This window comes from Triturus cristatus, chromosome 1_2 (assembly GCF_964204655.1).
Source record: "Triturus cristatus chromosome 1_2, aTriCri1.1, whole genome shotgun sequence".
Classification (NCBI taxonomy): domain Eukaryota; kingdom Metazoa; phylum Chordata; class Amphibia; order Caudata; family Salamandridae; genus Triturus; species Triturus cristatus.
In genome coordinates this window covers 417,042,966-417,058,974 of record NC_140580.1, presented here as the reverse complement: position 1 = coordinate 417,058,974, position 16,009 = coordinate 417,042,966, and the positions used below count along the sequence as shown (strand labels likewise).

The 16,009-nt window shown below is 42.8% G+C and overlaps 1 protein-coding gene across 1 annotated transcript in view; it reads left to right on the top strand.

Moving 5' to 3' along the window:
- The window catches only part of PCDH15 (protocadherin related 15), a 2,378,624-nt gene that overhangs the window by 905,862 nt on the left and 1,456,753 nt on the right, over window positions 1–16,009 (top strand). The window lies entirely within an intron of this gene.

Here is a 16,009-nt window from a genome sequence, read left to right as displayed (position 1 = left end):
GTATTCGTGCAACACGTCAAACTGTAACACAGTGAAAACACTACAAAAAGACTCCACGCCATGTTAGGAAATAGAGTATATTTGTATGAACAAAAAAAGAACAAAACAACAAAAGACCAATAAGTACAACCAGAGTTATGAATTTCTAAAGAATACATGAAAATATAGTGTGTAAAGCACCAACCAGGTACATTTGGTTGCACTTGACTTGGGTAAATCAAAAGTTCAGGTCGACCGTGATGGAGTGTGGATCAGATAAAGGGACCAGACTTGGCCCACTGAAAAGTACTTGAGATGTGTCATCGAAGGAGTCAAGATGCAAGAAGCAAAGGGGCGATACGTCGGAGTCAATCAGAAGGATAGAAGGCGATATGTCATGGTTGAGCCGCGCAAATCGGAGATGGTTCGTTGTTAAGCCGTTGGCCTAGGCAATGTGTCAGGAAATGGAGGCGATGCACCATGCAGTCAGCGGTGCAAGGTCTGCAGTACGTACAGTAGTGGTGATGCATTGGCATTGAGGGAAATGAGCCATTTAAGATCGGCACAATGTCATCGATGTGTGGATTTTCAACAGTTGCAGCACTTTATACCCACTTCCATAGCCCTAGGACTAGATTGGCACCAGTTGGTAGGCAAGACTTGCGGCAAGCGAAGGCAAGGTGCTGTTACAGAAGGATGAGAAGACTTTTATGTCCCTGAGACTTAGAAAAGGTGGCAAGCCAGCATGCCCTTAGAGCCACTCTGGGTTCAAGTGAGATGAGTCGAGTCATTCCTCAGCAGGACAGAGGGTAACAAGCAGCACGGTAGCACAGCAGAAAAACAGTTCTTGCAGAGCAGCAGGCCCGCAAAGTGGCAGTCCTTGCAGCAGCACAGCAGTCCTTCCTCCTAGCTTTTCACAGGTCCAGTAGTAGTTTCTGATTTGATGGGGTCAGAGATCCAGTACTTATATCCATTTGTGTCTTTGAAGTGGAGGTGACTTCAAAGAGGGGCTTGGAAGTGCACAGGGGTTCTCCATCACAGCTCTGGCTCCAGACTCACTACAGTGGGGAATGCAGCCCTTTGTGTGGGGACAGTACATAGACTATTCAGATATAATTGTCAGCTAATCCCTCTCATCCTGCACAGGATGCCCCATCAGGATGCAGATAGCTACTCAGTCACACCAAAGAGTTAAAGTTAAGGATGCCTCATCTAAATAAGGAGTATTGTGGGAGAAGCAGAAGCACTCATAGTGGCAGAAGCATTCAGCCATCTCAGATTGAGGGCTTATGGTAACTTTTACAGTAAAGTGCAGAGGAATTGCTCCAAAAGGGGACTGGCAAAGAGTGAGAAAGTAGCCAGTATCGGTACAAACAATGCTCCAATAATTAACTTTTTCATAGGACAGGCGACACAATCTAGCCTTGCCCTACTGGAGTTTACTGTGAGACAAAAAAGAAACAAAAGTCAAAGATAAATCCTCGGATCGGGGGAAGGCGACAAATCCATGCCAGCAATGAACCAACTACAGTGGTCACAAATTTGAGCTTTGTCCCAATTCGAGCTTTTAGCACCACAGCCAATAGTTTCGGAAGGAGTTCAATGATGATGTATACAACTTAACTTTGAAGGACCCTATCCAACTTCATCCTTAGTTATTACCCTGCTGGAGGATTCTGTATTCCGGAAAAAAGTCTAAGGCAGAATGTAAAAACTTTGGCATGGATCCCCCTCTCTCTCTCTCACACACACACACACACACACGCACGCAAGCACGCACGCACGCACACACACACACACACACACACACCATGCAACACAAAACAGCATAAAAATACAGTAGGGTACAGCTTCCTCGTTTATGCTACTGTAATATCATGGAACAAATAAAAAATGTTTCTGTTTAAGCTAAACAAATAATAATGAGGAAAGTTAAAGTGAGACCGTAGGCATATTAGATATGTCTTTTTATCTGTTTCATTTTGTACTGTGTTGAGTGTGATAGAACAGCAAATTATCAATATTAATTTAAAGAGGAGTGGCATACGTTCACTTCTGAAGAGGAACAAATCAAAAATACATCCATCTTGCATAGGTGCTGCTAGAAACAATCTATACAAATAAGGGCTTAAGACATGGATGCATCCTAGCCCCACTCCTGTTTCACTTATATGTAGAAGAGGATATCAGTGCACTGAAAGCTACATGCGGATGGTTGCATTATCCATTTTGACAATTTGGCCCATAATTTTGGTTGAATGATGTTATAGAAAAGTGTAGCAAAAACTCATTGAAAGAAAGGATTAAGATGACTCTCCATCACCCAGTTCTCCAATTCATTACCAGTTTAGCAAAACAATTTCCCTTGGTGTCCAGGAGGGCTATTAGACAATCGTTTCCTTGGGAATTAGCAGTCACCTTTTTATGAATTGGCACAGAAGTGTGCACTCTCAACTTTCTAGAATGGTATTTGCATCCAGGCAATTTTTGTAGCGTTAGCATAAAGTTTGGGCCTATTTCCCAATTTTTTGTTTGAACACAGGTGCAGGTAAGCTATTTGGGCCAGAGGCACCCTTGGAATGCATTGAATTAAGGGTGTTTCTCACTCCTATCAAGGTTAAGAAAGATATTGCGGTATTTGCTACTGGCCCAGTGTGATTAAAAATGCACACATTCACTATCATGTCTGTAAACAAATGCCTTGGGGCAGAGTCACCAACCCACTTTCAAGTAGCACATACTCATGTAAATGTGCACTATTCGTGCCAACCATCTCAACTGGTGCCAAATCTATCTACACCTATATGCTTTTAGGAGATACCAGGCAGCATTTGACTGACTGAACATTGGTACTACTGTTCTTCCAGTTATTTTTGCCTACATGCAAGTTACAAATGCTCCTGACCTGTGAGGGTCAGAGGTGAGTCCAACTTGCAGCAGATTCTGGTACAGATCCATTTCACCTTCAGTCACTGATAAGCCAAGAGTGATTTCACTCAATCAGGTAGACTGTAAAACTTTAGTCAACCAATGATGATCATAAGAGACTGAAAAATAATCACACAATTAAAAACAAGATTAAAATGCAATCAGTGATGTAACGTACAATTTAGGACTATTAAAAAAAATGTTCAGTAAAAAGTGCAGCACAGATGATGTTAGAATGACAATCACACTTTACGGTGGATGCACACTAAAACAGACATAAAAAAGAGCAATTACTAGCAATTTCAAGCTTCATTGTTTATGGAAGCCCTAAGGTCCCCCCTAATCCGGTAAAGCGTGACAAATAAAACCAGTAATTGAATGACAAATAAACTCAGATGACAGGCACTGAAGCATCTTAAGGCTCTAACGGGTCGATCTGCAGTTAAAAGAACATAAAATTGGTCGCAAGAATTTGAAACTGGGTGCTGCAAAAAAGCTGCAAAAAAATCATAAAATGCATTGTAGATTGTTTACTAACGTGATCGCAGGGGCAGCAGGGTAAAGACGAAAACCAGCTGCCCTGCTGCGGGACAGCAGCCAAGAAGTGGACAGTATCCAGCCTGAAACATATAAGATAGAATCTATGTTCGTGATTGTGATCAATACTAGATAAGGTTCGACCCTCACAGGCGCAGTCATATGGGAGCGGTCAGTGTCCATAGCTTGTGCTTTGTTCCGCCTTTTCAGGCTGTAATGTGACTGAAAGAGGGAACGAATTTGAGATTTTGTATTCCCTGTAATCTCACTGGGGGAATTAGACAAACGTGGGACTCCCAGGTCGGTGAAATTGTTCCTGCCGTAGGCCGGCCAAGTGATATTATTGCTGTCATCCAAATTAATGCCGTTGGCTAATACACGGTGGGAAAACTTGGGGGCATATTATCAAGCCAGGCGATAAAATTATCGCCGCTTTAGCCGCAGAAAACTGCCGCTTTAACGGCGATAATGGGCTTGATAATATGCTCTATGGAATTCCAATTGTAGCCCATGTTAGATGAGAAGGACATCTAACATGGGCTTCAATTGGAATTCCATAGAGCATATTATCAAGCCCATTATCGCCGTTTTAGTGGCAGTTTTCTGCCGCTAAAGCGGCGATAATTTTATCACCTGGCTTGATAATATGCCCCCTGGTAAGGGGAGAACTCCAAAATGTAGCCCTTAATAAAAGAGGGGCTAATCTGGTCGTTTCTTCGATAAACGGAAGACCAACCTCCGTATGGGTGATAAGGGAGGCAATTCAAGTTGGGACTGCCAGCAGTCTGGTAAGAAATGTATTTTTAGCTGCTTCTAAATGGTTGCAGTTTGCATACCCCCATACCCCTGCCACGTAGGTACCCACTGTGATGCATTTAGCTTTGTAAAGAGATCGGAGATCACCGGTTTCTTCTTCTAGCAAAACTAAAAAATAGCCTTGACTGCACAGTTCATTGTGTGCCCTCTCTTTTCAACGAGTGTCACCCAGTTAAAATTTGCATCCAGCAGAATACCCAAGTCATTAAAATGTGATACTTTTGTGATGACCGCGCAATCCATGCTAAGTCTATGGGTGCACATGTTTCTATGGCCAAGTGTCATAAATATTTTTTTTATGGTTGACTCTTAGATCATGCATGAAATCATTAAATGTATCCAGCAAGTGCTGGAGCCCGTTGTCTGTGCACAGAAGCAGCACAGCATAGTTGGCATACATTAATACAGACAATCACCTATCCTTGTCAGGCCCTTTCCCTTGCTTTGTAAGATTGGATCCAATGAATTAATGTAAAAAAGAAAAAAGGATAGGGGCTAAAATGCACCCCTGCCTAACAAACATGGCAACTTTGAAAGTGGGATTATATTCCCCGACAGGGCCAAAATTTACCTGGGCTATGGCGTCCTAGTGCAAACGTTTAAGCAGTTCAACCAGACTTGTCTTCACCCCAGCCTGACTCATAAATTCCCACAGCCGGCCCCTCTCCAATAGATCAAATGCCGTGGACAAATCCATAAAGGCTAGGTGTATTGCACCTTTCTTAGCCTTTACATATTTCCCCAAGAAAAGGAGCAAGTTGAGGAACTGTTTGACCATACCTATGCCTGGTCGGAAGCCAAATTGGACCTCAGTAAGAAAACCCGTATCTTCCGCTCAGGCCTCCAATATCCGAAGGATTACACTACCTCATATTTTGACAGAGGAGACCAACAGTAAGATGGGTTGATAGCATTTTGATTCTCATCTGTAGCCCTTTTTTTGGAAATTGGGACAATAATTGATTTTTTCCATGAGCTAAGGATTTTGACTTGTGATAGGGCATGAAACACATTTGCTATTAATGGGGCCCAAAAAGAGATGCTTCGGCAAAATACATCAATTGTAACCGCATCTGGGCCAGCAGCTTTGCCCAGGGTGCTCTTTTTGATTGCAGACACAATGTCACTGACATCAGCCTAACGGCTAGGGCAGTCGACCTTGAATCTGGGCAACCGGGTTTCGAGTCTCAGCAATGACGCTGAACATCCTGTGATTCTGGGCAAAACACTTAATCTCCCCGTGCCTAACAAAAAGGAATGTGTCTTCATGTAACGCAACTGGTGCTATGTAGAGCGCTCTGATACCCGATACCTTCAGGTCAAGTTCGCTCTATATAAAACTCCGTAAAAAAAAAAAAACAATAGTCGAGAAAGAAGGTGAATTAGCAACCGATACAGAATGGGAAAAATGATTCAACAAGGAAAACAGAATATCAGCGGAGCCAGTATCCGGAAGTTCTATGATCGGGTTATCAAAGAAATCATGAGAAATGGATTAGCCAATTTTCGGGGGGGACATGGTAAGCAATATTTGGAACATCATTATCTGCAAAGAAGGGGTGGTTAATCACCTCCAGAAAGCCTTTGCATCCCTTAAATCAGAAGCTTTGCATAGGTCTTTCTATGCTTTCTCTCTCATTTCTGTCCTTCTTTTTTCCAATGTTGTGTTGAATTGGTTTGTCGGTTTAAGGGTGGGCGAAAAGTTTTTTCTCTTGCGTGGCTCGTGGTGAGCGTGAGAGAGAAAAATTGCATGCTAGACCTTTTCCCGCGACCACTCGCGTTGTGAAATCTGCAGTTCTCATTGAGGAAGCTGCCGCTCAAGTAGAATATCTACTCAAGCGTCAAAAAGAAGCAGCGCCCTCTGGAGTGATGTGTAGTGCCGTTCAGAGTCTTTATCCTCTCCTTGGCAGAAACAGCCACTGCTGGCTAACCCCATACAGCACACAGCAAAGGAGCAGTACTTCTTCAGTTTTCCTAACTCTTCTCCTTGGCAGAGGTTATTCTTGAGTTCCAGAAGTGATCTAAAGTTCAGGGATCTGGGCCCCACTATTTATAGTACAACATGTTTTGTTCTCTGGTGGCTCAGCCAAAACCAGTGCTGTCCTCGCTGGTGCAGATGTCCAGAAGGAGGTGGAAACAGCATTGTCGAAGGCAGATCAGGCCTATTCAGGTGTGAAAGAAATCTCCTCCCCCTACTCTGAATGCAACCCAGGTCTATTCAGCCCAGCCCTGACTCACCCAGGAAAGGCCAGACACACTTCACCCCCCCCCCCCAAGTGGCTTTCTGAACAGAATGCACATCCCCACCCCGTCACTCCAAAGCCAGACAGTCAAAACACAAACCTAGCAGAGGCACACAGGATGGCTAAGCTAGAAAATACCCAATTTCTAAAAGTGGTGTTTTCAAACACAGAATGTAAGAATAATCCATACTAAAAGAGGCATCTTTATATTCTGAGTTCAGGCATACTAAACTTTAATTTCCTATCTTGTCCCCATAGGAAGATATATTTAAAAGATGTTATAAATAAACTCCCATTCTATCCTATGGGACAGATACCCTTTCACTAGGCCTGAGACCCTTTTGCAAGGCTGTTTGTGTTAGTAGCACAGTCAGTGCTGCAAGCCCACTAGCAGCATTTGGTTTACATGCCCTGGGAACACACAGTGCACTGTAGTATGGACTTAACAGTAAAACAAATAAGCCAATTATGGAAAAAATAATCCATGACAACAATTTACCGAGGGAGCACTCGCACTTTGGCACTGAACAGCAGTGGCAAAGTGCCCAAAGCGTCTAGACCAGCAAAAAAACAGTAAAACACAGGAGGCAAGGCAAAAATACAGGGGAAACCCACACCAAGGATTCCAGGCCTAACAGTTATCTGCTGCCTTCGTCGACTTTAAACCAAGGGCTCTATATGAGAATACTATCAAAGAAATTGTCCCCCAATTAGCAAGGAAGCTATACCTTCAATTTAGGTTTGGATCCTTACCTTTAAAACAGTTTATTAAGCATAGGCAAAAAGAAACCACCACGGCTGATGACCTCTGTACTGGTTGTCATATGAGGCCAGAAACGCTTATCCTTCTATTATTTTTTTTACCATACTACAAATATCTTTGTACTAAGTGGATTTTTTCCCTTTGCAGAAACCTAGGTAAAGGAAGTGCCATGAGCCGATTAGAATATTACAAACCGACACAAGAAAGATTATTGTCTTTTGCCTGGCTAAATTTCAAAGGGAAATGTGGATCATGCTTGTAAAACATGTATAAATCTGCTTTATTCTTGCTGTGCTATGGATTGTACTTATTCTTTTGTTGTACTGTTGAGGGGTGTTTAATTTTCATAGAGGAATTTGATTGTTTTAGACGTTACTATTTTATTCAATCTGAACTTTTTTAATAGGAAAAATAAAATGTATTGTTGTAAGTTTATGCCTATTCTGTGTAATATATAAGTGTTATTTCGTTTTGTGTATGCGATGTGTTTTGTGTCATACTTTTATGATCCTAAGTGATCATAATAAAGTTCTTTGATGATGATGATGATGATAGCTCAAGTTGGAGGGCAAGATCATAGAGTCCATCACCAACTAGGCTAATAATGACGAGAACAAAATAAACTGATTATTGAACCGCCACCTCTGCCTATAAAGGTTGGAATAGAGTCTGAAACATTCATAATGAGATCCACATTAAATAATAAATTGTGTTTGATTAATAATATAATTCAAGATTTGCCGGTAGCGAGTATGAAGAAAGTGAGATAAGTCGACCACCTGCCAATTTGTAAAACTACAAACATTGTCCCCTGGAAAGGGGCATTTGGAATGGTAAAATCTCATGTCCAAATAACGGATACCCTCTCTGGGTGGTGCTCAGTAAAATTAGATATAAAACATTCCAGTTTCCAGAGCAAGTCCACCGAGTGATTTACAAAAACATTGAAATAGAAATTAATGAAGAGCAATGTGAAAGAACCAGGCAAACACAAAACCAATATCTCACTTCAAACATCCAGTTTTAACATTTTCAGTTTCAAAGAAATGCACATGCCCAACTCACCCTTAGAAAGACCTGATATTGATGGTATGGTGGGGACACATAAATACTGGAAACCATTAACAAGGAAACTGTTGGTAGCCCATGTTTCATGGCAATTCACTATGTCTTATAGTTTCCAACAATTCCTCATTGTCATAATTTCCAACGATTCCTCACTCTCCAGTTTGTTAGTAATACCCTCAACATTCCACGATAATAGTCATAGCCCACCAGACCTATTGGTCATGGGGGCATTTATAGCGCACAAGATAGGCTCTGTTAGGAGGGCTTGATTGGGTAGATAGAAAACATGAGCTTGCTTGGGGGTCAGCAGGAGAAGACTGTCACAAGTACTATCACCACCCAACCCAACTAACCCAGCAGACCTTGATGATGAAGCCCACCCCGATTTAAACTCAATCTAATGAACAGTTCTACAATGAGGGAAACCCAGTCTTCTGGGTTAGAAACAGGAGGCACTCCCATTAAAACAATAAAATAAGGGGTATAATCAGGTGGTAGTTGAAGGCATTCTGTGTTACAGAAATGAGCTGGCACAGGACCACTATTTTTTCTTGATGTGAAGCTTCTTTAGCGGTAGAGCCCTGCAAACCAGAAGTTTGGGTTGAGATTACTGGTGTTGATGATTGTTGAGCTTCTGCTAATGAGGCTGAGGAGCTGGCTGATGTGGGGATGCTGTTGGCCTTAACATTAGGCTAATGACTGGTTCCACTTGGTGCTGTCTGGGAGGTGGGTGGCGGTGAATGTTTTCCATAAAGATAGTGCAAAGCTTGGAGTTTATCATTTAGTAACTCCAAATATTGCAAAATGGAGGAATGCAGGTCTTTAAACAATGTTTCCATCCTGTCCAGATAAGATTGGCACCTACTGTGGATGACTGAAATATATATATGGTCAGGATGAGTAGTGGGAGACAGCCTAGTAGATGGTAGAGAACCCTTTGAAATTAACTTGTTGTACATTACCTCACCATTTCTGGACTTTCCTGCATTTCATTTGCGCTTTAGTGGAGGAGATTTAGATGCATTTGGAGAGGGACTTATGGGACGGATAAGCCGTTTGCATCAGCTTGCACAACACAAGGATTTGCTTTGGGGACAATTTGCACAACTGTGAGATTATGCTGAACTGCCGTGGCTGTACCTACGGGAGTAGTGCTTCCCTAAATTATGAGTCTAGAAGCAGAGTTTGAAGGAACATTTGACTCTTTGGCCTCCTACTGCAAAACAAACGTTTTAGAGATCATCATTGCCAAAACCAAGGTGATGATACTTTTGAGACAACGAGCAAAAAAGCGCTTTCAGTATATTGAAGGGAAATCAATAGAGGTAGTGGCTGCATATAAGTACCTGGGAGTCTGGATAGATCATAGAGGAAGACCGGCTCCGCATATTGCTGCAAATCAAGGAGTGGCTTGCTGCCTGCAGGGGGCCTTCTTAAGAACCAAGAAAGCCCTTCATTACCCCAATTTCTTGCTGTTAATCTGAGTGATAGGGGCCAAACGTCTACCAACTTTAGCTTTTGACGCACTAACCTTCAAAGAGAAAATGTTCACTTGGTTAGACAGAGTGCAATCAGCCTGCTTTTGCAGGGTGCTCCATCTACCCAACTCAACCTCTCACGCCCAAATCCGTGTGGAGTTTAGCCTATCATCCCAACACTGGATCGTGAAAGCAAGATTTATTGCCTACTGCTCAAAAACTAAAAAGACCCATGACCTACACAAAAGAGTTGCAAATGGTCCCTGCTAAACAACCCAAGAACCACCTGGAGTAAATTCTTAACACACTGCTTGGATGCACTTGAAGCCCAAGATATAGAGGCCAGCTCACTACCCACAGGGACGGTCGCAAAAGTACTGACCAAACAAGCAAATATCTTGTCAGTGGAACATGATGCACTTGCCGTGAAAAATCTCTCCCATGGTAGCTGGGTGTCAAAACTCTATGTTCGTGAAACTCCACCACACTATTTGTCATTTACCATGAAGCCATCAGTGACACATCTTTTATTAAGATTACGCTTTGGCCTAATCCCCCTGATGGCATACAAGTATGGCCAGAAGTATAAGGAAGACACGCCCTCTCAATGCCTTTTCTGCGGCAACGGGGAAGAAACCTTAATTCATGTGTTATGCATTTGCAAGACCTTGCACCCCTTGCGGACCTATTTGCTGCATCCAATCTGGTGCATCCTCAATGTGCGGACATGTCAAGAGGCCCTAGAGGAGTGCATAAGGGGTGACCCAGCTTAGATGGCTGCCCGTTTTGTAAAATACATTTCTGAGATCAAACATATTTTACCTGTAGACAACTGCCAGAAATCTCAGCTATGCCAGTCATGAACTTTCTTTTTATATGAACTCCTGTTTTAATAGAGAATGGAAATTGCTTTTAAGCTCTTTTGTATGAATTGCAATGATTTTAATTAAGTGTATAATAAACTTTATCTTGCCTCTGAAGGAACATTGAGCAATTTTAAAAACAACATCACGATCTCTAATAGCTCAAGTTCAGTCAAAATCGCTCCCAGTGCACTAGAAAGGTAAGAAGGGATGAGGGAGGCAGATGCAACTCCCTTAGGTTCCAGACATAGGGGGGGGGGAGTGTTTTCCCGGGCAAAATAGATTAATGGTGCCAGGAAAATGCAAAATTTGAGCCTTCCTTTGTGAGGCAGCAGGTAGGTTGAGGAACCAAGAGGGGGGCCCTGCCTAGCCTTGTACGGCCTCAGACGGGGGCAGATTGGCCCGCCCTTTAGCCAGCTTTCGCCCAGGTATGTCCCGCACTGCAGGACGCACCACGGGACAGCAGCGCGCTTTTGTAGTGCTTGATTGCTTGCAAGTGATTGCAGATGCAGCTCCAGTGTGGAATTTGGGACTTGTGGTCCCAGTGGCTGCCGACTGCAGCATCTCTCCTAACTTTGCCTTTCTGGATGTTAGCAGTAAAGGGAGATTCACAGTCCCCTTGCAGAGCTCCAGGAAATTGCCTAAGTCAATCTTGCCCCAGTGACACAGATACGATGCAGCATGCTATTGTAGCACTTGAATGATTGCAAGTGATTGCAGGCGCATGCTCCAGTGGAGATTCTGGGACTCGTGGTCACCAGCGGCCGCCGACTGCAATGGCTCTCCCCACTTTGTCTACCTAGATGTCAGTAGTAAAGGGAGATTGGCAGTCCCCTCACAGAGCTCCAGGAAATGGCCCAAGTATATCGTGCCCCAGTGACACAGACATGATGCAGCAGCCCATACACTCAAACCTGAAATCCTTCTAGAAGGAAGACAACAGATTACTCAGTGTCAACACATTCTCTGACCCACCCTTCAACGTCATGACCCAATGTATGTCTGCAAGACTGATCAAATGAATGACCTTAGTACATAGAGGTTTTTCTGTGACTTTCGCTTGGGTATCAGAGTGATGCTCATAAAATAGATTTAGTAATCTCTAGTGAATGGGGGACAAAGGACGCTGAGTCACAGCATCCAAAGTGTGCATAGAAATTAAGACAAGTGCATTCAACACCCAACTGCACAAGAATGATGTAAATATTAGTTTAACTGCAAGAAAGTTGATTATTATTAATTGAGGTTGGCAGTCACCCACCTTAACGAATAATACCAGTAGTAATAATAAAATTATCTTGTCAGGGTGAACCCCAAAAGTCACCAAAAATAAACTGAGCTCAACCCCTGGTAGCTGTGGCGTAGAGCAGACAGACTTAACACAGGGCATTGTGTAAAATATATATGCAGTTCCAAAACAGTAATACATTCAAAGCACCAAGCAATAAAACTCTCATACTGATTCAGAAAAATAGAGAACATTGTAATAAAAACAATGACACCAAAATGAAAAACCATTAAGGGGGACCGGACGTAATGATTTTTAAAGGTTTAAATGAAAAAAATGCCAACTAGCACTGAGTACCAATGATAGTCTATGAAAGCAGTCGACCGGGAGCTAGGCATAATTTCGTGCAGAGCTAGCCAAGAAGTGATACAGTACATATTGCTGGAATTGTGCCAGAATTCCTGTTTCTATTGCATTTTCCCTTGTGTACGAAAGTGCACATTTTTTTTCTGGCAGGATGTGCAGATATATTGGACTCACAGCAATGCGGCTAAGCATTCCCCCACCGGGTGCATGTACTCTGCCCCATAAATATTGCAACAAGCGTTAATTCACACTGTCATATCTGTCAAAGGCACTAAAAAGTACCCAGTAGCAGAAGGATCATATGGCAGAGGCAGCCTGCTGTATGGTCTTACTTATTTGTCTTTTAAAGCATGGCTTCAGGACTTTCATTACAAGCCTGAATGACTGCAACCAAAAGACGCAACAAGCACATGTCAAACAAAATTGGTTTTGGCATGTGTAAAAGCTCACTTTTCACTTTATGTGAATCATCCCTTGATAGTTGCTTGGGGCCACAAGGCATGATGAGTGCATATTGTATAAAAGGGAAGACACAATAAATATGTGGATTGGCATGTCAAATGCAGACAGAATTAAAATTGCCATTTTACTGTGCGCGACAGGGAAGCCTTTCTGTATTGTAAAGGTCTATTTACTCATTACAGATATATTTTCCACATGTTGGCTTTAAGAAGGACTCAGAAAACATTTGTTTTTGATGGTAATATTTATTAAAAGTGTTGTTCAATTATACTTATGGCCCAGGAATGATTTTCACAAAAGGGATTCTTCTTTGGATATCCCAGGCTCCCTTTCCTCTAGTAATTACTCTCCCAGTCTGTTGAGTACATGTGAAATACCTTTCTCTGAAGATCAAAGGGCCTTTGGCTGCCAGAAGAGTCAAGGGCAACTTATGAAGAACACAAAAAGGCAGACAGAAGCACCAAGAATTCTTTTAGTATTTGCCTCCCCAAATCCAGTGTCACTGCACTTGAGAGGTATGGCCCCAACTCATGGAACATCAGGTATCCTAATAATCTATCTAAAGGCGCTAAAAAGAAATTCAAACACAGCCTTCTCAAACAACTTCCGTAAAAACTAATAGCTGATACTTACTACAGCGTGAGCAATGGCAACAAGAAAATCAACTTCGTCTTCTACTCTAAACGACCTGCAAAATTGGAGAAACTTCTTACCTCTCTACCTAAAAGTCACAAATTCTATCAAAATCCCCTACGGTACTAAACTTACCACTTCCCCCACCCTAACCTGTAGAGAGGAATTCTCCATTTCTATCTTTAGGACAGGTAACATACTTATACAAACTACAGACCATAACCTAAAACAGTCTTTGACCAGCACTTCCCGTCTCTTTTAGCTAGCTTATCACAACATAGCCATGTGCCACAATCTCCCCTCTCCCTTCTCCCACCTCCTGCCAATTCTGAACCTTCACACCCCGCTGACTCCACAGACTCATTACACACCCTTGTTGAACCCTCTGATGCACCAAGCAATGGTATTGCCCCGGTGGCACACGCATTCACCAAGTAATTACTAGATTGACTTCAACGGCACCCTCGCAAACCAACAAATTTACGGTATCAAAACTCACAGACATACACCCAGAACCTGATGACGCTAGACCCAACTCCAGACCATTCGCCTCAGGCTCATCCCTTTCTACCAATGCTGACCCTTCTCTGCTCTCACAAAATGTCCGCATCTCCAACCTATTTGACAAAGGCCCTCCTTATAGTGAAGCTCACTCGCCATCCTTAACCACGAGACCGGATGCATATACACCCTCTTTTAGAGATAGAAACTTCACTGATAGACTTTCCCAGCACCTGGAGCGTATAGAACTAAAACAGGACTCACTAGCTACAGACCTTTCACTTGTTAAAAAGTATCCTCCTATCCAGGCCAAGTTAACCCACTACCATACTCATAGGAGGGATAAGTTGTCTCTATGTATATGTTCTCCAGATATCAGCCATCATCCCTACTGGACCACTATTCCCTTGAACAATGCATCCTACAGACCCCAATGAGCTTGCAGACAGGCATCTGATTCAGAAGCCGAAGCTCTCTTAAAATCGTACATCAAGATGATCCAGAATATGAGTCACACTCCTCTGTCCACTATCCCAGTAAACACGGGCAGAAATAGAATCCCTAGAATGTGCACCTCGTCTAGACTGCCTGCTCAATATACCACAATCAATAGCTCTAGCCTACTAACATGCATGCTCCTAAACTGCAGAACAAACACAAGGAGATGATGGACGGAGCACTGAAACATTTCAGACACCCACCCCCAGTCACAGATCTGGGTTGAATCCATCATCATTATTTAGCTCACTTCACCACCCCAGTTTAGACACAGCTGTATGCAAATCTGTCTTGACCATGTGCCTCATGGGAACAGTCCAACCTAAACTGCCAAGCCATGTGTTCCCTGGCCCGAAAGCAAGCATCCTGGGACTGGTTTCAGGCTAACAGACCTCATCAGCCAGGCTAGCTTGAATCCAGTGGCAAAGTGAGCAAGGGACCCACGTCTAGGCATACCCTGCTAAATACTAGGAAGAATACAGAAGATTCCATGTATACTCTATCCATTGCTTAGCGTGATTGCTGAACAATGACTCCCAAATCACCTCAATGCTTGGTCAATATAAACAAATATTTTAAACACAGACCAAAAGCAAACCTACCCTGGTTAGATAAGGCATAGCAATGCAAATGGATAAATATGCAGATGACAACTTCCTGCTGTCACCTTCCCAATCTGGATTTAGAGCACACCATAGCACAGAAAAGGTGACAATAAAAATCCTTGATGACATCTGTCACATACTTCACAAGAGCATCTATGCTTTTTGGTTCTACTATATTTATCTGTCACATTTAGGACTTTTGATGATGTCATTCTCCTGCGAACACTCAATTGCAGAATGGAGCTCAGGGACTCACTACTCAACTGGTTCAGATCTTTTCTCAATGGACACCAGTATCTACTTAAACCAGGAAGAGATACATAAAGAAAAGAACATGTAATACGAGGCCCCCAAAGCTCTATCTTATCTCCAGTTCTTTTCAACCTGTATCTTGATCCGTTAGACCTGCTGCTGTATATTTTGGCCAATAAAACGTTACCAGTAACTTGACAATACTCATTGATACCTAAAAATTGTTTAGCTAAAAGGCATCACCACTTTACATGTGAAGGCTTGTCACCTCAGTGACAGACAATGACTGGGTCTAAAGTCAACTTTTGCTGTCTCAGTTTCAGAGCTCTTTACAAAAGCAGACCAAGATACTAAGCAGACCTAATAATGAATTCAGGTGGCTCAAAAGTATTCCAAAGCAAGAACTCTCTCACTCTTGAATTCCTGAAATCCCTAACAGCCCCAACTCAATGACGAAAACCACACAAATGATAGATGGATGCAGAGCAAATCAAACATTCACCCCCAGTCAACAGAGCTAGGTTAAATCCATTTTACTTTGGTCACTACGCCACCCCAGTTTGGACCCAGCCACATGCAAATCAGCCTTGACCCTGTTCCTCAGTCCAGCCCGAACTGCCAAGCAAGGTCCTCACTGGACTGGAAACAAGAATCCTGTGACTGGTTTCGGGGTATTACTCCTCATCAGCCAGGCTAGCTTGAATCCAGTGGCACAGTGAGCCAGGGACCCACGTCTGGGCATACCCGGTTCACTTAGGGCGCGAAAGCAAAAAACACTCAAATGATGGA